The sequence below is a fragment of the Equus asinus genome, chromosome 4 (genome assembly GCF_041296235.1).
Source record: "Equus asinus isolate D_3611 breed Donkey chromosome 4, EquAss-T2T_v2, whole genome shotgun sequence".
Taxonomy (NCBI): Eukaryota; Metazoa; Chordata; class Mammalia; order Perissodactyla; family Equidae; genus Equus; species Equus asinus.
The window spans coordinates 58,573,228-58,597,129 of record NC_091793.1 but is presented as its reverse complement, the minus strand read 5'-3'; the positions used below and the strand labels follow the sequence as shown (position 1 = coordinate 58,597,129).

The following is a 23,902-nucleotide window of genomic DNA, read 5'->3' as shown; positions in this document are numbered from 1 at the left end:
CCCGCCGTGGCTGAGCAGTGCAGGTGTGTCTGTGTCCACACTCCTCCCCTACCTACCTCATGCGTCCTGCCCAGACCCCTCAGCCTCCTGGATATGCTCAAGTTTCCCTCTATCCCCCTTGCTGATGTAAGCTCTGGATGCCAGAACAGGGCCCCGCCCCTTGGGAACAAAAGGCACTGGAGTTGGAGGGCCTCCCCTGCTGGAGTAGAAACCACACACCTGTGACCTGGCTCCTCAGGGCAGCATCCCCGGCTACGGACGACACTCAGGCAGAGGGTGTCCAGAGACCTCAGATTTGGAACCTCACATTTATCCTGTAAACTGCACCTCGTGGATCAGGCCTCATGTTCTAGGCCATCTCAGCACAGAGAGAGCCACACTCTGAAATCCTCAAAGCATTTAGTAACCCATTTTGGGATACGGTCAGAAATCAACTTCAGATTCAAATTTAAGCTGAATTAAGAGTCAACTCTTTTAGTAGCAGGGGTCTTTCCTCCCTGGTACAGCTGTGAGGTCATTAAGAGCCAGGAAGTTCATTTCTCTCCATTTCTTCCATTTCACTAGATCATATTAAAAATGCGGTAGAGCTGGGCTGCCTGACGAATCCCAGCTCTGACTCATATATACCGTATGATCTGAAACAAGTTGCTAACCCTCTCTGTGCTTTAATTTCCTTCCCTGTGAGTAGGGATAATAACAATACCCCTGCCTTACAGGGCTGTTGTGAGGGTTAAAATAGATGAGCGATTTAAAGCAAAAGTTCTGCGTTTGTTAGCTGCACAATTACTTAATTTCATCTGATGGAACTATTTTTCCCTAAGTCCCCAGTGTGCTGTGCACTGCGCTCTGGGAGAGGGTCCCCCAGGTTGTCCAGGAGGCCATCGCTCAGGGCTCCAGGGTGAAGAGTCTGCGCAGGGGCGGCGCTCCGGTGCCGGCCCCCAGTCTCTGGGCAGCGCCTTTTCTGACGCGGAGGTAGACGCCCCCTCTTCTCAAAAACTCAAGCTGAAGCTTCCGGCTGAACACGCTTTCTTTTGGGCTCTGGGAACAAATTTGTCATCATAAGCCGTGGCCCCAGGCCAGAGTCCCTCTCCTTGTGAGGAAAGCCGCTCCAGCGAAGGGTCTTTCTTCCACCCTTGGGAGGCCTGTTCCTTCCGCACCTCCGAGGAAGAACACGGCTTTTCCACTTCGGCCTTGCTTTTCTCCGAGCGCACAGGCTGCCAGCAATGTAGCAGATGGGGAAGGGGCAACAACTTTATTTCCCTAGTCTAGCTGTGATTAGAAGGTTTTCTGAATATTTCAACCAACTGAGGACTGAGACCCGGACCTAGATGCTGCCTGCAGACAGCAGCCCACAGCAGCACGAGGTGCTGGGCCAGGATCTGGTCGGGGGAGCACAGCGCCGCGGATCCGGCGCCTGAGTGACGGGGCCTATGCCCCGCTGCTCTGCCCATACCCAGGCAGTTCTAGGGGGGGGCAAGTGTCGGGAACTGACAAGGTCCGCTGACTCTTGCTCACGCCAGCTCTGGTCTGGGGCTGCCGTGGCGGCAAAGAGCTGCCACATTCCCCTGTGTCACATGCATAAGAGCTGGAGGGGCTGCCGGTTGGTCGCTAGAAGGAGACGGAGCTATGGGGCCGCGTCCTGGCTCTGGATCCTGCTTCACCCTGAGTCTTTGTGTGGCCCTGCGGGTAGAGACCAGTGAGTGGATGCCTGTGGTTTCGGGGGCCTTCCCACTGCAGGTGGCTCCACCTTGGGCTGACCTGGGTGCTTCCAGGGCTGGCAGAAGGAGCACCAGTGCTGTCCTTAGGCACTGGCCGCCACCATGCACCAGGCATCTCACCCCTGACCCTGACCTCGAAGGGCTAGTTTTGAACAGCCAGGCGCGAAGGGCCAGGCTGTGGAGCTGTACCGCCCTGGGCTGGAGTCCCAGTTCCCCACTGAGCACTTTCCACATCTTCCAAATGAGGACAGCACATTAATTCAGAAATGGTGGGGAGGCCATGGGGAAAGGCAGTGTGGAGTGTTTGCATTGATTCATTCAACACCTATGTGACCTCTAGGGAGGGGAGAGCGGCTGGAGGTGGAATTAATTGCCAATGGCCAATGATTTTATCAATAATGCCCACGTAATGAAGCTTCCAAAAAAAAAAAAAGGAAAGTTCAGAGGTTTGGAGAGTTTGTGCGTTGGTGTGTCCAGAGGGGGCGCAGAAGCCCTGCACCTTCCCGCATGCGCTCCGTGTCTCTCTTCCGCCTGCTGTTCCTGAGTTGTGTCCTTTCATAATAAGCCAGTAGTCTAGTCAGTAGATGCTTTCCTGTGAGCCCCTCCCGCCGATGACTGGCCTCGAGGAGGGAAGTCTTGGAAGCCTCTGACTTACATCTGGTTGGTCAGAAGCTCAGGTGATAACCCGGACTTGGGATTGGGGTCTGCAGTGCCGGGCACCTTCTTGTGGGCCTGAGCCCTTAACCTGCGGAGTCTGCACTCACTCCGGGTAGACAGTGTCAGAGTGGATTAATTGTGGGACGCCAGCTGGTGTCACAAAGAATTGCTGGATGTGTGGAAGCCCCATGCGCTGGAGAGCAGACACAGCATGCTCTGAGTGTGAGTAGAGTGTGCAGGAAGAACAGAGCTGCCCCCTTTCAGTCCTCGGCGGGTGTTCCCCACCCTGGGCTCCAGGGAGGTCGATTCCTTCCTTCTGCAAAACGTCTGAAGCAGCCATCCCCCGTCTTCTCTCCGAGAGAAGCCTGTGACAGTCTGATAATGCTCTTTTATATCCGATATTCTGCATGTCTGTGAGGAGGAGGGCTGTTGCCCCTTACAAGAGGATGAGCCAGCATTAGGGCTGTAGCAGACCGACCAGCTCTTAGGCCATCTTTGTGGATTGCGTGGAACAGGGAGTCACCAAAAATGTTTCCAGAGTAATAGAGACATTCACACCAATGGAGTCTGAGTCTGCATGTGTGAGGCCCAAACCCTCACCCTTTTTGTCCTGGTAGAATTGTATTGTGTTGTCCTGATGGAATCCCAAACCAGGAGAGCAGCGTGCCATAAGTGGAAGAAAGGCCTCAACCCTTCCTCCTCCTCTGACTTCAGAGATTTCTAAGTGCTGGGTCAGGAGGGGCGCGCCGAGAGCTGAGAGAATGCGGTGCAGGCTGAGGACGAGGACGCCAGTGCTCAGGGGCGCACGCAGGCTTCTGTGGTAATTTCCCTGAGCCCAGGTCACGGGCTGTGGAATCTTCCAGGCTGTTCTGCAGGGAATGGAGGGGAGGGCCTAGAGGCATTGTTTCCCTGGCATTGACAAAACCTTCAAGGCATTCATGAAGCAGCAGCAACCCCAGAGGCCCACCTGAGGAGGGGGCCGAGCCCAGCCAGAGGTGGACCACAGACACGGAGCCGCGGCCTTGCTCGGCACTCCTCCCACCGGACGATTCTTTTTGATGCTGATCTGAGAGGGTCCAGGTTCTGCTTCACAGGAGGTGACCTCCTGTCCAGTCTTAATGGGCTGTCTGTAACTTCTGCACACCACACACAGATGGGGTTTGGGTAGGCCTACAAGGTGTGTGTACCCCTCCCCATCTTCCTTTCAAACCTTCTGAACCCTTGGGTTAGATTTTAGATATGTCTCATGAGCAGCTTACAGTGATTTTCCCTTAAAAAATCTAGTCTGCTAGTTTGTGTCCTTTTTGTCTTTTAACTGAAACATTTAATCTGTTTATGTTTAACGTAGTAAGTTAGGTTGTTTCTCTCCTATATATTCTTTTAATTTTAGTAATTACCCTAAAAATTATAACACGCATTTTTGAATAATCAAAATCTAGTGTTAACTGGTAACTTTGCTCTCCTAGACAACGCAAGGATCTTAGAATATTCTTTTAACTCGATTTACTCCCCTGCCAACAATATGCAGTTGTTGTCACGTAGGTTAATTCTTCATATGTTTTAAATGCCACAGACAGTATTGTTATTGTGCAATACAGTCTAGATTCATTTAGATGGACACACACGCTGTTCTCACTCTCCTTCATTCCTTCCGCATCTCTGACTTTCCATCCAGGATCATTTCTTTCTGCCAAAAAAATACTTTCTGAATTTTTACTAGTGTCTGTCTGCTGGTGGAGAATTTTCTGTTTTTGTGTATCCGAAAATGTCTTTATTTCACTTTCATTCTTAAAGACTGTTTTCACGGGTACGGAATTCTAAGCTGGCAGTTACATCCTTTCAGTCCATCATCGGTATCGCTGCGCTGACTTCCGCATTTGTTATTGATCTTGGGAGATCTCTCACTGTAATTCTTGAAGGTCACCTGTCTTTTTCCTCTGCTTTCTTTTAAAGCTTTTTTTTGGTCTCAGTTTTCTAAGGTTTCACTTTGATGTGTTTAACTGTGAGATTCTCTTTATTTATCCAGCTTCCTGAATCTAAGGATTTGTATTACTCGTGAATTTTGGAAAATTTTCAGTCTTTATCTCTTCAAATATTGTTCTTCAAATATTATTTTAATTTTAACTTATTTCAAATTATTATAAATTATTCTATCTTAAATTATTTTGTTTATTCTTTTCCCCCTTTTTCCTGAATACTTACTCTCCTTGCCTCAGCTCATAGGCAACTAACCTCATATGTTTAAAATATGTTCTCTTTAGGTACATAGTAAAAGGTTGTAGATTTACAAAAACAAATTTGATGAGGAACGAAGGGAGTCTGTGCACTAATGGACTATTTATTTATTTATTTAATTTTTTTGATTATTTAATTGCAGTAACATTGGATTATAACAATATATAGCTTTCAGATGTACATCATAATAAATTTAGGATTCTCTGTAGATTACATCGTGTTCACCACCCAAAAACGAATTATAGTCCACCCCCTCACATGTGAGCCTAATCTCCCCTTTGCCCTCCCCCCTTCCCCTATGGTAACCACTAATCCATTCTCCATTGTTATGTGTTTGTTTGTCGTGGTTTTTAATCTTCTACTTATGAGTGAGATCATATGGTATTTGACTTTCTCCCTCTGACTTATTTCACTCAGCATAATACCCTCAAGGTCCATCCATGTTGTCACAAATGGCCAGATTTCATCATTTCTCATGGCTGAGTAGTATTCCATCATGTATAAATACCACATCTTCTTTATCCATTCATCCCTTGATGGGCACCTAGGTTGCTTCCAAGTCCTGGCTATTGTGTATAATGCTGCAATGAACATAGGGGTGCAAGTATCTTTATGCCTTTGTGTTTTCAAGTTCTTTGGATAAATACCCAGCAGTGGGATAGCTGGATCATAGGGTAGATCTATTCTTAATTTTCTGAGGATACTCCATACTGCTTTCCATAGTGGCTGCACCAGTTTGCTCTCCCACCAGCAGTGTATGAGGGTTCCCTTCTTTCCACATCCTCTCCAACACTTGTTGTTTCCTGTCTTGTTGATTATGGCCATTCTGACTGGAGTGAGGTGATATCTCATTGTGGTTTTGATTTGCATTTCCCTGATAGCTAATGATGTTGAGCATCTTTTCATTTGCCTGTTGGCCATCCGTATATCTTCTTTGTAGAAATCTCTGTTCATATCTTTTGCCCATTTTTAAATTGGGTTGTTGGTTTTCTTGTTGTTGAGATGTATGAGTTCTTTGTATATTTTGGATATTAACCCCTGATATGATATGTGGTTTGCAAATATCTTCTCCCAATTGTTAGGTTGTCTTTTCGTTTTGCGGATGGTTTCCTTTGCTGTGAAGAAGCTTTTTAGTTTGATGTAGTCCCATTTGTTCATTTTTTCTTTTGTTTCCCCAGCCTGATCAGACATGGTACTTGAAAATATGCTGCTCAGACCGATGTCGAAGAGCGTACTGCCTATGTTTTCTTCTAGAAGTTTTGTGGTTTTGGGTCTTACACTCAAGTCTTTAATTCATTTTGAGTTGATTTTTGTGCATGGTGTAAGGGGATGGTCTAGTTTCATTCTTTTGCATGTGGCTGTCCAGTTCTCCCAACAGGATTTATTGAAGAGACTCTCCTTTCTCCATCGTATGCTCTTGGCTCCCTTGTGGAATATTAGCTGTCCATAAATGTGTCGGTTTATTTCTGGGCTCTTGATTCTGTTCCATTAATCTGTGTGTCTGCTTTTCTGCCAGTACCACGCTGTTTTGGTTAGTATGGCTTTGTAGTATATTTTGAAATCGGGGAGTGTGATACCTCCAGCTTTGTTCTTTTTTCTCAGTAAACCTTTGGCTATTTGGGGTCTTTTGTTGTTCCATATAAATTTTAGGATTCTTTGTTCTATTTCTGTGAAAAATGTTGTTGGAACTTTGATAGGGATTGTGTTGAATCTGTAGATTGCTTTAGGAAGTATGGACATTTTAACAGTATTAATTCTTCCAATCCAAGAGCATGGAATATCTTTCCGTTTCTTTGTGTCTTCTTCGATTTCTTTCAACAATGTTTTGTAGTTTTCAGTGTACAGGTCTCTCACTTATTTGGTTAAGTTTATTCCTAGGTATTTTATTCTTTTGTTGCAATTGTAAATGGGATTGTATTCTTAATTTTTCCTTCTGCTGCTTCGTTGTTAGTGTATAGAAACGCAACCGATTTTTGTATGTTGATTTTGTATCCCACGACTTGACTGTATTCATTTATTGTTTCTAAAAGTTTTCTAGTGGATTTTTTAGGGTTTTCTATATATAAAATCCTGTCATCTGCAAAGAGTGACAGTTTCACTTCTTCTTTCAAATATGAATCCCTTTTATTTCTTTTTCTTGCCTGATTGCTCTGGCTAGGACTTCCAATACTATGTTAAATAAGAGTGGTGACAGTGGGTATCCTTGTCTGGTTCCTGTTGTTAGAGGGATAGTTTTCAGTTTTTCTCCATTGAGAATGATATTTGCTGTGGGTTTGTCATATATAGCCTTTATTATGTTGAGGTATTTTCCTTCTATATCCATTTTATTTAGAGTTTTTATCCTAAATGGATGCTCTATCTTGTCAAATGCTTTCTCTGCATCTATTGAGATGATCATGTGATTTTTATTCTTCCTTTTGTTAATGTGGTGTATCACGTTGATAGAGTTGCAGATGTTGAACCATCCCTCCATCCCTGGAATGAAACCCACTTGATCATGATGTATGGTCTTTTTAATGTATTGTTGTATTTGATTTGCTAGTATTTTGTTGAGGATTTTTGCATCGGTGTTCATCAGTGATATTGGCCTGCAATTTTATTTATTTGTGTTGTCCTTGTCTGGTTTTGGTATCAGGGTAATGTTGGCTTCGTAGAATGAATTAGGAAGCCTCCCCTCCTCTTCAATTTTTTGGAAGAGTTTCAGAAGGATAGGTTAAGTCTTCTTTGAATGTTTGGTAGAATTCACCAGAGAAGCCGTCTGGTCCTGGACTTTTATTTTTTGGGAGGTTTTTGATTGCTGTTTCGATCTCCTTACTTGTGATCGGTCTATTCAAGTTCTCTACTTCTTCTTGGTCCAGTTTTGGAAGGTTGTATGTTTCTAAGAATTTATCCATTTCTTCTAGATTATCCAATTGGTTGGTGTATGGCTTTTCATGGTATTCTCTTATTATCTTTTGTATTTCTGAGGTCCCTACTGTAATTTCTCCTCTTTCATTTCGGATTTTGTTTATTTGAGCATTCTCTCTTTTTTTCTTGGTGAGTCTAGCTAAGGGTTTGTCAATTTTGTTTATCTTTTCAAAGAACCAGCTCTTGGTTTCATTAATTTTTTCTATTTTTTTTAGTCTCTGTTTCAATAGTTTCTGCTCTGATTTTTATTATTTCCTTCCTTCTGCTGATTTTGGGCTTTGTTTGCTCTTCTTTTTTCCAGTAGCTTTAGATGAGCTTTTAGATTGTCCATTTGGGATATTTCTTGTTCTTGGAGGTAGGCCTGAATTGCTATAAACTTCCCTCTTAGAACCGCTTTTGCTGTAGCCCACAGATTTTGGCATGTTGTATTTTCATTTGTCTCCAGGAATTTTTTGATTTCTCCTTTGATTTCTTCATTGTCCCAATTGTTGTTCAGTATCACTTTGTTTAATGTCCACATTTTTGTGGCTTTTCTGGTTTTCTTCCTGTAGTTGATTTCTAGTTTCATACCTTTGTGGTCAGAAAAGATGCATGGTATTATTTTGATCTTCTTAAATTTATTGAGACTTGTTTTGTGGCCTATTATGTGATCAATCCTGGAGAATGTTCCATGTGCATTTAAAAAGAATGTGTATTCTGTGGTTTTTGGATGGAATGTTCTGTATATATCCACTAAGTCCATCTGGTCTAATGTGTCCTTTAAGGCCAGTGTTTCCTTGATCTTCTGTTTGGATGATCTATCCACTGGCATAAGTGGAGTGTTAAAGTCCCCTACTATTATTGTGTAACTGTCTATTTCTCCTCTTATGTCTGTTAATAATTGGTTTATATATTTAGGTGCTCCTATGTTGGGTGCATAGATATTTACAAGTGTTATATCCTCTTGTTGGCTTGTTCCCTTTATCATTATGTAGTGCCCGTCTTTGTCTCTTGTTACAGTTTTTGTTTTAAAGTCTATTTTGTTTGATATAAGTATTGCTACCCCCACTTTCTTTTCTTTGCCATTTGCATGGAATATCTTTTTCCGTCCTTTCACTTTCAGTTTGTGAGTGTCTTTAGGTCTGAAGTGTGTCTCTTGTATGTAGCATATATATGGGTCTTGTTTTTTTATCCAGTTGGCCACCCTATGGCATTTGATTGGAGCATTTAGTCCACTAATGGACTAATTTAATTTAGTCATCTTCCTCAATTACTGACATTACAAATTTGTGCTTTGAAGATATTGTTTATTCCACATACTATTTAGTCCATATATTTATTTTCCATAGATTATTTCCATATATTTTCCCAATAAATGAAATATTCTATTTATTTTTAGATGTTGTTTATTCTATATATTTTAAATTTTTGTTCACTCCACATATTTTTTGTAAATATTTTATGTTTTATATTTTTATATGTTTATTCCATATATTTTTGCCTTCACTCCTACATATAGAGGTGCTGCAGAGCAGGTGAAGGAAAGGTCAACTTTACTTTTCTCCACATAGAAGGAGAGAGCGTGAGTCATGAAGATCCCAGGAGGTGAACATTCCAGGCAGAGGGCTAGCTAGTGAGGGATGTGGGTGTCAAGATATGCCTAGCATGGCCAGTTTGCCTGTAGTGGAGTGAGCCAGGAGTAGGTAGTGTGAGGTGTCAGAGAAGTGGTAGTGACAGATGGCGTAAGGAATTACAGGCATTGCAAAGCCTTGGTCTTTACCCTGAGTGAGACAGAAAGACCCTGGAGGGTTTTGAAAGGAGGAGTGACATGATGTATATAGACGCGCACACACACACATACACGTATGTATGTTGTTTTATTCTATGTGTGTATACATTATTGAGTTTTATTGAGATACAACTCACATTCATACAATCTGCTTTTTTAAAGTGTACAATTCAATATTTTTAGTATAGTCACAGAGTTGTGCAACCATCACCAAGATCTAATTTTCAACATTTCCAAAAGAACCCCTTTACCCTCCTCTCCCAGTTCCTGGCAACCACTAATCTTTCTGTCTCTGTCGATTTGCCAATGCTGGATGCTTCATATAAATGGAATCGTACCACATGTGGTCTTTTGTGACTTAGCATGTCTTCAAGTTTCATCCATGTTGTAGCATGTATCAGAATTTCATTTCTTTCTATTGCTGAGTAATATTCCAGTGTTTGGATATGTCACATTTTCTTCATCCATTCAGCAGTTGGTGGACATTTGGGTTATTTCCACTCTTTGGCTATTTTGATTAATGCTGCTATGAACATTTGTGTACAAGTTTTGTATGGACATGTTTTTATTTTTCTTGGATATGTCCCCGGGAGTCAGATTGCTAGCCATGTGGTAATTCTGTGTTTAATATTTTGAAGAACTGCCAGACATCGTATCCAGGCAAGGTCCACAGAGAGCTGGCTGGTTCTGAACTGAGTTTGTGGTGGGTTATAAGCTGCAGGAGGGCCCGCCAGCAGCTAGGAGGGTAGTGGGGACTAGGAACAAGTTTAAGGCCAGTGAGAGGCTGCCAGAATAAACCCATGGGGGCAAAACAAAACCGAAAGCTGAGAGACACCAGGGAGAAACATATTCCAGGATCTTTCAGAAAACTCCTAAGAACTGTGGATTAGGATTCTAATCCACTGTTCTCAATCCTTCCTTGAAGCCATTGGAAACAGAGGTCACTATGGCTGGATCTGGGTGCAGAGAAGAGGTGGGTGTGTTGATGTCGGGGAGGGGAGGACAAGTCCTCCTGGAGGTCATCCCTACTTGCCCGAGTAGGACTCTCTCATCCTTAGGGAGAGTCACAGCCAGGACTGCAGATTCTGCTCAGAACCAGCCAGGGCTCTCCTGTTTCAAGTACAACGTGGGCGCAATTTGTGCTTGGTGCTGCCCTCCGCCTCACCCTCTGGTTCTCCTTCTGCCTTCCTCCTCTTTTCCAGGTCCCAGCCTAGCCTGAGAGTGTGGTCGCGGCATTTCCCTCTCAAGTGGGGCTCCTGCAACCCGGGTGTTGGCTGTCAGGTGCCATCATGCTCAGGTACCATCAAACTCTTACGTTTCTTGTGATGGTTTCAGTTGATTTTTGTTCTTTGCAGCCATGAATCTGTGCCTAAGACAGTAGCCATCTGCGTGTGTATATGTGCACATGTGTTCAGGTGAGTGCAGGTTTGTTACATGCACGAGTCTGGATGTGACAGTGTATGCTCTTACAAGTGGCTCTTGTGTATGTTGGGGGGCGGGGTTTGTCTAGGTGTGGGAGTAAGCCCGGGGGCTTTGAGAGGAGGAGGAGAGGGGAATTCCTGTGCACCAACCAAGGAAGCCCAGATCCTGGGTCCCAGGGCCAGGGAGGTGTGCTATGAGGGACTCTCCCTCATCAGCAGCCCTGCCCGAGAGTGGGCCAGCCTCCACTGTGCAGTCAGCCACAGCCTCTCCTGGCTGTGCGCCTGCACTGGCTGAGGTCGGGTGTTTGTGGGTGAGGCCAAGCTCTGGCTCAGCACTCTGCCTCTCAGCTCCTCCCCCAGAGCCAGACTGGACCTGTCCTCTCCAGAGGTTACATCATTTCGTTTCTTCTACACGCTTTGAAGATTCAAGCAATGCTCTCAGGACTTCTGCTGGCCTTCACTGTGAAGCACCTGGTGTGATGGGGCTCATGGCAGGAGAGATCCTTCCCCAAAGAATCTCCCTGTACTGCCACCCCCACCAGTGCCTGGGCTTCCTCTCTTAGAGACTTTGATACAGCGGACCTTGAAGGCTTTGAGGTTTTCAGTAAATTAAAGGGAAGGGAAAGCTCTGGAGGAGAGATGTGGGTTCAGATTCTGGATATCCCACTTCCTCACTGTCTGGCTGTGGTCAAGTCAGGTTAGCTCTCTTCATCCATAAAGTGAAGTAATGATAGCTACCATCTCACACAGTCCATTGTTGTGAGTATTAAATGAGGAACGAGGGGAAGCAGCTAGAAAGGCATTTAGCACAGGGAGGTGCTTGATGAGTAGGTACTCCCCTCCCATTAGAACGCAGGGCTCGGAGCAAGGTGGCATCAGCCCTTGTCGGGGATCAGCAGAAGATGATTTGGGAAAAGCAGGCAAGGAAGGAGCCATGGCAGAGGAGACGTTGAAATTTCTCTATTCTAATCGTCCTCAAGGAGGCCTGCTTTCCTCCAAGCAGACTCGGCAGGACACGAGGGAGAAGTTAGGAGATGTCAGGGCGTTTGTTTGCTCCTTCGTTTCTTCAGTCTTCCAGCTACCACAGTACAGAGTACCCACCACGTGCCAGACACTGCACAAGGTGTGGGGACCAGAGGGTCCCTGGGTCTCCTTGGGGTCACAACAGCAGTGGTTACACCCAAAACACACCTGCAGATGCAACTCCTAAAGCATTTGCAAATCATGTGGATTTTCCTGAAGTTTTTATAAGGAAACAGATGAGTAGATTATACCTCACATAAAAAGCAAGATTTGTAAATGTCACGTGTAATAGATTCTGCTCTCTCTGGCACTTGCCACGCTCCCCCCAGCTCTTCTCTCTGTTCACAGTACCCCCTTCCACCTCCTCTCCATGCCAGTGGCTTCCATTTTCTGGAATGTAAATGCTATGTAAATAGTTGTTATACTATATTGTTTAGAGAATAATGACAAGAAAAAAAGTCTGCACATATTCAGCACAGACGCAACCATTGTAGGCCTTTCTATCCACGGCTGGTTGGATTGGTGGATGTGGAACCTATGGATATGGAGGGCCAAATGTATATACTTCCCTCTTAGTACTGCTTTCACTACATCCCCATAAGTTTTGCTATGTTACATTTCATTTTCATTTGTTTCAAGATATTTTCTAATTTTTTTCTTTTTCTCTTAAACTTTTTTTTTTCACCTTGAAAACCCTGTAATGAGACAGTCCAAAATGAAATATAGATAGTGCTGGAAGATGAGACCCCCAGTCAGAAGACACTCAATCAGTTACTAGAGAGGAGCAAAGAACAAGTAGGAATAGCACTGTTACTGATGACACAACTAGACTAAAGCCAGAGGACATCTAGTGGCTGAAGTGCACAAAAGTGAAAGGAAAGTCTGATGCTGTACCACGCACACAACTGGAACATGGAACATGAGAAGCACGATGCAAGGTAAATTGTAAATTGTAAAGCAAAAAATGGAACACTTAAATATCGCAGTCCTTAGCGTTAGCAAACTAAAATGGACTGGAATGAGACACTTTCAGTCAGACATCTGCAAAGCATTCTGCCCTGGAAATGACAGACTTGGAAGAAAAGGAGTGGCTCTAATACTGAGGCAGGAGGTAGCAGAGGCAGTGAGGGGCTATGATGCGAGGTCTGACCAAACAATATCAATCAGACTTCTGGGAAAACCTATTAACATAAACACCATCCAAGTCTGTCCTCCAGCTACAGAAGCTGAAGAAGATGAAAGTGAAAGCTTTTACGCAAGAATCCAGGAAGAAATTAATCGTACACTGAAACAAGACATGCTGATAACTATAGGTCACTGGAACACAAAGGTAGGAAATAAACCAGAATTGGACATCATCAGAAAATTTTGACTAGGGATCAGAAACGAAGCAAGAGACCAGCTCATGGATTTCTGCCAACAATCTGTCTATTGAAAATACTTCAAGCGACTGAACAGATGACTGTCTCCATGGACATGACCAGGTGGCCAATATAGAAGTAAAATAGACTGCGTAATTGGAAGCACGATATAGAGAAGCTGTGTTCTCTCTGCCAGAACAAGACCATGAGCAGAGTGTGGAATTGACCACAAGCTGTTAATATCAAACAACAGAGCAGAGCTGAAGAAGAGCATTAAAGACTAATAATGCCAAAATATAAGTCAACCACATTCCTGATGAATTTAAAGTTGACCCAAAACAGATGTGCATTGTTAAACTTAATTGACCAAGAACCAGAACAACTATGAACTGAAACCAGAAATATTACTAAAGAAGAGTATGAAAAGACAATGCCTGAAGTAAAAAGAAAAGAAAAATCAAGGTGGATGACAAGAAACACTAAAAGTTGTTATGGATAGGTGAGGAGCAAAATTAAAAGGTGACAAAAGTAGGGTTAGAATCGTGAACACAGTTTTTCAGTGACTGTCACATAGTGATAAGGAGAACCACTCTAACGGCCAATGCAAAGAGAGAGAAAAAAACAACAAAAAAGGAAGAATAAGAAGTCTCTTCTGGAAGACTCGTGAAATCCAAGGGAACTTTAAATCCAGATGAGGAATGCTGAACGACCCACAGGGAAGCACACTGTCTGATGAGGAGAAAATAAAGGGAAGGTGGAAACAGCACACTGAAGGTCTGCAGAGAAGACACAAAAGGTTGATGGAGTCTTTTGAAGAAGATTCTGAGGAGGAGGAACCCATAACTCTAGAAAGTGAAGTGAAAGCTGCCCTGAAAGTACTGGGAAGAAATAAGTCACAAAGGCAGATGGGATGTGGGTAGAACACTTTCAAGCCACAGAGACTGAATCTGTCAAAATTCTAACGAGAATATGCCAACAAATACGGAAAATGAAACAACAGCCAATAGACTGCAAACACTCAATATACATCCTGATCCCCAGAAAGGAGATGCCAAGGAGCACAGTGACTAGAAGAAGCTTGCTCTAATTTCCGGTGCAAGTAAAGTAACGCTCAGGACCCTACAACAAAAGCTTTTACCTCATGTGGAGCAAAAAATGCCTGATGCCCAAGCTGGGTTTCGAAAAGGGAGAGGCACAGGAGATCTAATGGTGATTATTTGTTGGCTACTGGAGTGCTCCACAGAATTCCAGAAGAAGCTTAGTCTAAGTTTTATGGACGACAGTAAAGCCTTTGAGTGAGCGGATCATGAAAAGCTATGGGCTGCTCTGAAAGAAATGGGCATGCCTCAGCGCTTGATCGTCCTGATGAGTAGCCTGAATTGTGAACAAAGAAGCTGCTGTCAGGGGCCTGGCCCTGTGGCCCGGTGGTTAAGTTCCTGCACTCTACTTTGGCAGCCCCTGGTTTCCCCAGGTTTGGATCCTGGGCGAGGACCTAGCACCGCTTATCAAGCCATGCTGGAACGGTGTCCCTCGTGGCAGAACTAGAGGGACCTACAGCTAGAATATACAACTGTGTATTGGGGGGCTTTGGGGAGAAGAAGGAAAGAAAAAAAGTTTGGCAACAGATGTTAGCCCAGGGCCAATCTTTAAAACAAACAAAAAAAGAAGCTACTGTCAGGACAGAATATGGAGAGGCAGAATGGTTTGCTAGGTTTCCTATAGGCAAAGATGTCAGACGAGGGTGCATTGTATTCCCCAATCTGTATGCAGAACATGTCATACAAAAAACTGGGCTAGACTCAGATGAAAGAGGAGTGAAAATTGTGAAAGAAATGTCAACAATCCGAGATATGCAGGTGACACCATCTTACTGGAAGAAAGCAGCAATGACTTGAAACAACTTCTGAAGAAAGTGCCAAAGCAGGACTGCATTTGAACATCAAGAAGACAAAACTCAGGACTACAGAAGAACTACACAATTTTAACACAGACAACGAAGACGCTGAAATCGTTAAAGATTTTGTTTACCTTGGTTCAGTCATCAATTTAAATGGAGACTTCAGCCAAGAAATCAAGAGAAGACCGAGACCTGGAAGGGCGGCAATGGAAGGATTTGGGAAGATTATCAGTGTAAGGAAGGGTCATTAGAGACCAAGGCCAAGATTATCCACTGCCTCGTATTCCCATTACTGTGTACAGGTACGAAAGCTGGACAGTGAAGAAGGCTGGCAGGAAAGAATGGATTAATTTGAAATCTGGTGCTGGAAGAGAGCTCTACGGACACCCTGGACCGCCAGAAAGACGAACAAGTGGGCCCTGGAGCAAATGAAGCCTGAACTATGGCTGGAGGCAAAATGATACAATTGAGGCTGCCCTTCTTTGGGCACATTGTGAGAAGGCAGGATTCTTTGGAAAAGACAATAATGCTGGGAAAAACAGAAGGCAGCAGGAAAGGAGGAAGATCAAATGTGAGATGGGTTGACTCCATAAAGGAAGCCATAGGCACGAGTCGACAGAAACTGAGTAGGTCTGTTGAGGACAGGACATTGTAGATATCACTCATTCGTAGGGCGCCAGGAGTCAGAGCCAACTTGATGGCACATAACAACAATAACATATTTTCTAATTTTTCTTGTGATTTCTTCCTTGACTCATTGGTTGTTTAATTTCCACATATTTGTAAATCTTTTGCTGCCCCTTCTGCTATTGATTTCTAATTTCATTGCATTGTACTTAGAAAAAATACCTGGTATGATTTCAGTCTTCTTAAATTAAGACTTGTTTTGGGGCCGGCCCAGTGGCGCAGCAGTTAAGTTCGCACGTTCTGCTTCTCGGGGGCCCGGGGTTCGCTGGTTCGGATCCTGGGTGCGGACATGGCACCACTTGGCAAGCCATGCTGTGGCAGGTGTCCCACATATAAAGTAGAGGAAGATGGACACAAATGTTAGCTTAGGGCCAGGCTTCCTCAGCAAAAAGAGGAGGACTGCCAGTAGTTAGCTCAGGGCTAATCTTCCTCAGAAGAAAAAAAAAAAGACTTGTTTTGTGGCCTAACATGTGATCTCTCTTGGGTAAAGTTCCATATATGCTCGAGAAGAATGTGTAGTCGGCTGTTGTTAGATGGAGTGTTTTGTTTATGTCTGTTAGGTCCACTGGTCAATAGTGATGTTCAAGTCCTCTCTTTCCTTATTGATTTTCTGTCTGGTTTTTCTATCTATTATTGAGAGTGGAGTATTGAAGCCTCCTACTATGATTGTGTTGCTGTCTATTTCTCCCTTCAGTTCTGTGAATATTTGCTTCATTCATTTGGGACCTCTGATGTTTGGTGCATATATGGTCATAATTGTTATATCTTCCTGGAGAATTGACCCTTTTATCATTATATAATGTTCTTCTTTGTCTCTTGTGACAGTTTTTGACTTAAAGTCTGTTTTGTGTGGTTTAAGTATGGCCTCCCCTCCTCGCTTTTGGTTATCGTTTGCATAGACTATCTTTTTCCATCCTTTCTCTTTCAGCCCAGGTGTGCCCTTAGGTCTAAAGTGAGTCTGTTTTAGGCAGCATACAGATGGATCTTTTTTTCCTTTCAATCCATTCTGCCAGTTATGTCTTTTTATTGGGGAATTTCACATTTAAATTAATTACTCATACAGAAGGACTCGCCATTTTGTTAATTATTTTCTGTATGTTGTGTAGCTATTTGCTACCTAATTTCCTCTCTTGTCAGCTTCCTTTGTGTTTCATTGATTTTTTTGTAGTGATATGCTTTGATTCCTTTCTCATTTCCTTTCATGTATCATCTATACATATTTTCTTTGTAGTTGCCATGGGGATTACATAAAACATCTTGAAGTTACAACGATCTATTTTAAGTTGACAGCAAGTTAACTTCAATTACATACAAAAATCTCTACTCCTTCACATCTCTGGTCCCCAGCACACTTTGTGTTATTGATACCTCAAAAAAAAGCTTCTGATCACAAATTCAAATATGTATGTGGATTCTTCTTCACACCATCTCCAATCAGTTCTCCATTCTACACCCAGTTACAATGTGGAAGGGTGGTTCCACAAGAATAACAGCAAGCAATTCTCGGACACCAACTGGTGTCTTACAATTCAGCTCAATTCTGACACTACCTGGAGATAGTGTCAGATCCCACAGGTTAAGGTCTCAGTCCCACCAGACTGCCCTCTGCCCCACTTCAGGTGCCAGTTGCAGGCCTAGGTTGTCACCTGTACTTCTGACCAACTGGTTACAGATTGGAGGTTCCAGTGATGCCCTCCTTGGGTTAGATTAATTTATAGAGCAGCTCACAGAACTTATAGAAACATTTTACTTACTAGATTACTGGTTTATTATAAAAACATATAGCTCAGAAACAGCCAGATGGAAGAGATGTGTGGGGGTATGAAAAAAGGGCACAGCGCTTCCATGCTCTCTCTGAGCATGCCACTCTTCCCAAATCCTCAAGTGTTCTGTTCATCAACTTGGAAGCTCTCCAAACTCCATCCTTTTGGTTTTTTATGGAGGCTTTATTACGTAGTAATGGTTGATTAAATCATTGGCCATTGGCAATTAATTCAACCTCCAGCCTCTCTCCTATCTCAGAGGTTGGGGGTGGGACTAAAAGTTCCAAACCTCTAATCATATGGTTGGTTCTTCTGGCTGCCAACCCCATTCTTAGGCGCAGTGGAAAAGTCGCCTCGTTAACGTAACAAGAGACACCTTTATCGTTCTCTTCATAGTAAATTCCAAGAGTTTTAGGAGCTGTGTGCCTGGACCAGGGATGAAGACAAACTATATATTTCTTAATATAAATCACAATATCACACACAAATGACATTTTTAACATTATATGTCCATTAACATAGATTTATAGTTACTTTTATGCTTTTTTCTTTTAAATTCTATACCAGAACTGAAAGAGATTTGCTCACCAACATTGCAGTACTATAGGATTCTATATTTTTTTATACATTGATCTTTACCAGAGAGCTTTATATTTTTGTATGCTTTCTTGTTGCTGTCTAGCATCCTTTCGTTTCAACTGGGGGGAATCCTATCAGCACTTCTTGTAGGGCAGGTCCACTGGGGATGACTCGTTCACCTTTTGTTTATTGGAAAAGTCTTGGTTTCTCCTTCCTTTGCTGGATCACGCCGAGCTGTATGAATATTTTTTCTTATTCTTTGGGTTGTCTCTTCATTTTCTGGATAGTATATCTTTTGAAGCATAAAACTTTTAATTTTGATGAAATTTGATTTATCTATTTTTTTTATTTTTGGTCACTTTTGCCTGTGGTGCCATATCTAAGAAACCATTGCCTACATCAAGGTCACAACAATTTACTCTTGTCCTCTAGGACCATTTTAGTTTTCGCCCTTACATCTGCTTAGTTCTATGATGCATTTAGAGTTAGTTTTTATATAAGGTATAGGGAGGGGTTTAATTTATCCTTTTGCATTTGTCTCAGCACCATTTTTCGAAAAGGTTATTCTTCCCCCATTGATTTGTCCTGGTACTTTTATTGATCAATTGACCATAAATGTAAGGATTTATTTCTAGACTTTCTATTCAATTCCATTAATATATAGTCTATCCTCATGCCAGTACCATACTATCTTTATTGCTGTAGCTTTGTATTAAGTTTTGAAATGGAGAAGTGTGAATCCTCCAACTTTATTCTTCTTTTTCAAGATCATTTTGACTATTCTGGATCCCCTCTTCTTTTTGGAAGGATTTGTGAAAGCTTGTTATTAATTCTTCATTAAATACTTGGTAGAATTCATCAGTGAAGCTAGCTAAGGCTGGGCTTTTCCTTGTGTTAAGTTTAAAAATTATTAATTCAGGACTGGCCCTGTGGCCGATTGGTTGGGTTCACACGCTGTGCTTCCCTGGCCCAGGGTTTTGCTGACTGGGATCCTGGGCGCGGACATGGCATTGCTCATCAAGCCATGCTGGGGCAGCATCCCACGTAGAGGAACTAGAAGGACCTACAACTAGAATACACAATCATGTATTGGAGGGTTTTGGGGAAAAGAAAAAATTATTAATTCAATATCTTTACTTGTTATGCGCCTATTCACATTTTCTATATCTTCTCGAATTGGTCAGTTTCAGTAGTTTGTGCCTATCTAGGAACTTGTTCATTTCATTAAAATTATCTAATTTCTTGGCTACTCTCCCATCCCAAGGAGCTGGGTGAAATGGAGATTGCCTAACCTGCTGAGACAGGCAGCCCTGTGGGAGGACAGACTAGTCCCTAGCTCAAATGCCACTCTCTCTCACCGTTGTTATTGTAGTTTCTGTGGATTTTGCTAATAAATGTTCCTCAGTGTGTTGTAAGCCCTTTGGTCAGTCTCCAGAACTTCTGAGTGATTGTCTGGTTAAATTCAACCAGCTCAATAAATGTGTCTTTGGGGAGAGACTTCCAGAGTCCCCACTCTGTCCTTCTGGAAGCCCCCCTCCTTTTCTTGTAGAACAATTTATCCCTTTCAGATTCTTCAGCTTACATGCCAACCTATTATCCAACCCAACAAAACAAATGATTTTCTATAGCTCCAGCCTTCTTTGGGGTAGAAGTGATAAGAGAACTTTCATGGAACAAATTGTTTTTCCATCATGTGAATAACCCTGGTACATATATCTCCCTGTGTAAAGCTTTCTCTATCATTTGGGTTACTTCCTTAGCATGCATTCCTCGGGTTGGAATTAATAAATCAAAAGGCACAAGTTTAGAAACTGGAGAGAATAAGTAACTTCCTAAAGTAGTCTAGACCTAAAACTCATGCACTGTCTTTTTTGGAGTTGGAGGAACCTGGGTTCAAAATAAACTTTTGATGGACCTATGAGCTTAGGTGTGTCAATTAGCAGTCTGAACTTCAACCTCTTCAGCTGTAAAATGGGGTTAATGCAATATTCTGTGAAGGACTGCCGCAAGGACTAGATGAGAGGAAGCCTGCGAAGTGGAAGGTCAGTGGCTGCTTCCCAGCAGTGCTGTGTAAACGCTGGGTGTTGATGATGATGGTGTGGTGGTTATGGTTCTGAGTCCAGCATGCATGTCTTTGCTGATGCTTCAACTTATATGACTAAGAATTTAAAGAGTTATGAATTTGCTTTTTGAAAATGGTAAATTAGAGCAAAATATCCTCACCCTTTTGAGTTTTATTCCAAGGGCACCACAGCTACGATAGGTGAGAGCTGCTTTAGGAAATGCAGATTGGAGTGGTGGTTACCAAAGGGGAAGGGAGGAGGGAAGAGGGCAAAAGGGGTGATTAGGCAGATGTGTGTGATGATGGATTGTAATTAGTCTTTGGGTGGTGAACATGATGTAATCTACACAGGAATCAAAATGTGACAATGTACACCTGAAATTTACATAATGTTATAAACCAATGTTACCACAATAAAAAAAAAAAAAAAAGGAAGTGCAAGAAAGACTGCACAGTAGGGCAATCTGTGTACTTGCTCACCAGGGTAGTGAGGAACCAATGGCCATTATTTTCCTGTCCTCCTTTGTTCTTTCTGGAACCATGAGGCTTACCCACGCCTTGTTGTGAGAGTGTGCTGTGCCACACAGTTCCCGGCTGTACAAGCCCCTGCAGACAGGTCTTCTGAAGTCTCCTGTATCGTGCTTGCCCAGGCGTCATCCCTAAGGCTGCCCGAGTCACAGGGCTCTGTGCCTACACTGCAAAGGCTGTGTGCAGTGCCCCACGAGGAGTCCTGCCCTCCCAGTGCCTGTGCTGGGGCTGCAAGTCTACCAGGTTTGGCCGCTTCCTGACTTCTTTACCCAGCCTTCTCCCCTCCTGTTCTTGCTCATGTCATCCTGAATACCTTGCTGGTCACTATACTGAAAAACACATGTATCTTTTTGAATTAGTATTTTCCTGTTCTTTGGATAAATATCCAGAAAGTGGGATAGCTGGATCATATGGTAATTCTATTTTTAATTTTTTGAGAAATCTCCATACTGTTTTCCACACCAGTTTGCATGCCCACCAGCAGTGTATGAGACTTCCCTTTTCTGCACATCCTCTCCAAAACTTCTTTCTTACTTTTTTCTTTTTCTTTTTTTTTGAGGAAGATTAGCCCTGAGCTAACTGCTGCCAATCCTCCTCTTTTTGCTGAGGAAGCCTGGCCCTGAGCTACCATCCATGCCCATCTTCCTGCACTTTATATGTGGGATGCCTACCACAGCATGGCGTGCCAAGCGGTGCCATGTCTGCACCCGGGATCCGAACTGGCAAACCCTGGCCCACCGAAGCAGAATGTGTGCACTTAACCGCTGTGCCACCGGGCCGGCCCCTTTCTTACTTTTTAACAATAGCCATTCTGATGGGCCTGAGGTGATATTTCATTGTTGTTTTGATTTGCATTTCCCTAATAATGAGTGATGTTGAGCATTTTTTCATGTGCCTATTGGCCATTTGTATATCTTCTTTGGAAAAATGTCTATTCAGATCCTCTGCCCATTTTTTGATCCAGTTGTTTGTGGGTTTTTTTGTTGTTGTTGAGTTGTATAAATTCTTTATATATTTTATATATTAACTCCTTATTAGATATATAATTTTCAAATATTTTCTTCCCGTTAGTGGATTGTCTTTTCATTTTGTTGATAGTTTCCTTTGCTATGCAGAAGCTTTTTAGTTTGATGTAGTCACGTTTGTTTATTTTTGCTTCTGTTTCCTTTGCCTGAGGAGACATGTTAAAAAAGATACTGCTAAGACCGATGTCAAAGAGCGTACTGCCTATGTTTTCTTCTAGGAGTTTTATGGTTTCAGGTCTTACATTCAAGTCTTTAATCCATTGTGAGTTAATTTTTCTGTATCGCGAAAGATAATGGTCTACTTTCATTCTTTTGCATGTGGCTGTCCAGTTTTCCCAATACCATTTATTGAAGAGACTTTCTTTTCTCTACTGTTTGTTCTTGGCTCCTTTGTTATGTAATGGCTGTCCATAGATGTGTGGGTTTATTTCTGGGCTTTCTGTTCTGTTCCATTGATCTGTGTGTCTGTTTTTCTGCCAATATCATATTGTTTTGTTTACTATAGCTTTGTAGTATGTTTTGAAATCAGCGAGTGTGATACCTCTGGCTTTGTTCGTTTTTCTCAAGATTGCTTTATCTGTTCAAGATATTGTGTGATTTCATACAAATTTTAGGATTTTTTGTTTTGTTTCTGTGAAAAATACCACTGGGATTGTGATAGGAATTGCACTGAATCTATAGGTTGCTTTAGGTAATATGAACATTTTAACAATGTTAAATTCTTCTAATCTGTGAGCAAAAAATATCTTTCCATTTCTTTGTGTCTTCTTCAATTTCTTGCAGTCATGTCTTATTGTTTTCAGTGTACAGGTCTTCTATCTCCTTGGTTAAATTTATTCCTGGTTATTTTATTCCCTTGTTGTGATTGTAAACGAGATTGTTTTCTTAATTTCTCATTCCGATAGTTTATTAGTGCAGAGAAATTCTTCAGATTTGTGTATGTTGATTGTGTACCCTCCAACTTTACTGTATTTGTTTATTAGTTCTAACAGTTTTTTGGTGGGGTCTTTAGGGTTTTCTACAAACAAAATCATGACGTCCACAAATAGTAACAGCTTTACTTCTTCGTTTCTAATTTGGATGACTTTAATTTATTTTTCTTGCCTAATTTCTCTGGCCAGGACTTTCAGTACTATGTTGAATAAAAGCGGTGAGAGCGGGCATCCTTGTCTTGTTCCTGATCTTAGAGGAAAAACTTTCAGTTTTTCACTGTTGAGTATGATGTTAGATGTAGGCTTGTCGTATATGACCTTTATGATGTTGAGGTACTTTCCTTCTATCCCCATTTTATTGAGAGTTTTCATCATAAATGAATGTTGAATCTTGTGAAATGCTTTTTCTGCATGTATTGAGATGATCATGTGGTTTTTACCCTTTATTTTGTTCATGTGAAGTATCATGTTGATTGATTTGCAGCTGTTGAATTTTGCATCCCTGGAATAAATCCTACATGATCATGGTGTATGATCCTTTTAATGTATTGTTGTATTTGGTTTGCTAATATTTTGTTGAGAATTTTTGCATCTATGTTCATCAGAGATATTGGCCTGTAATTTTCTTTTTTTGTCTAGTTTTGTCATTAGGGTAATGGTGGCCTTGTAAAATGAGTTAGGAAGTGTCCCCTCCTCCTCAATTTTTGGAAGAGTTTCAGAAGGATAGGTATTAAGGCTTCTTTGGATGTTTGGTAGAATTCTCCAAAGAAACCATATGGTCCTGGACTTTTGTTTTGGGGAGGTTTCTTTTTTTTTAGGGTATACTTTTTTTTGGTGAGGAAGATTGGCTCTGAACTAACATCTGTTGCCAATCTTCCTCTTTCTTTATTCTCCCCAAAGCACCAGCATATAGTTGTATATCCCAGTTGTAAGTCCTTCTAGTTCTTCTATGTGGGACGCCGCCACAGCATGGCTTGATGAGCAATGTGAAGGCCTGCACCCAGGATCTGAACTGGCAATCCCCAGGTTGCTGAAGCAGAGCATGCTAACCTAACCACTCAGCCACGGGGCAGGCCCCCTGGGAGGTTTTTGATGACTGTTGCCATCTCTTTACTAGTGATTAGTCTATTCAGATTTTCTATTTCTTCATGGTTCAGTCTTGGAAAGTTGTATGAGTCTAAGAATTTATCCATTTCTTTTAGATTTTCTAATTTGTTGGCATATAACTGTTTGTAGTGTTCTCTTATGATCCTTTGTATTTCTGTGGTATCCATTGTAACTTCTCCTGTTTTGTTTCTGGTTTTATTTGAGGCTTCTCTCTTTTTTCTTACTGAGTCTA

At 42.4% G+C, this 23,902-nt stretch overlaps 1 long non-coding RNA gene across 2 annotated transcripts in view; it reads left to right on the top strand.

The window, feature by feature from the left end:
* Nucleotides 1–23,902, top strand: part of LOC123285366 (uncharacterized) — a 230,474-nt gene that overhangs the window by 168,902 nt on the left and 37,670 nt on the right. For both annotated transcript variants that reach the window (XR_011502723.1, XR_011502722.1), the window contains exon 2: nt 10,488–10,582. This is a non-coding gene — a long non-coding RNA (uncharacterized lncRNA). The remainder of the gene's footprint in view (nt 1–10,487; nt 10,583–23,902) is intronic.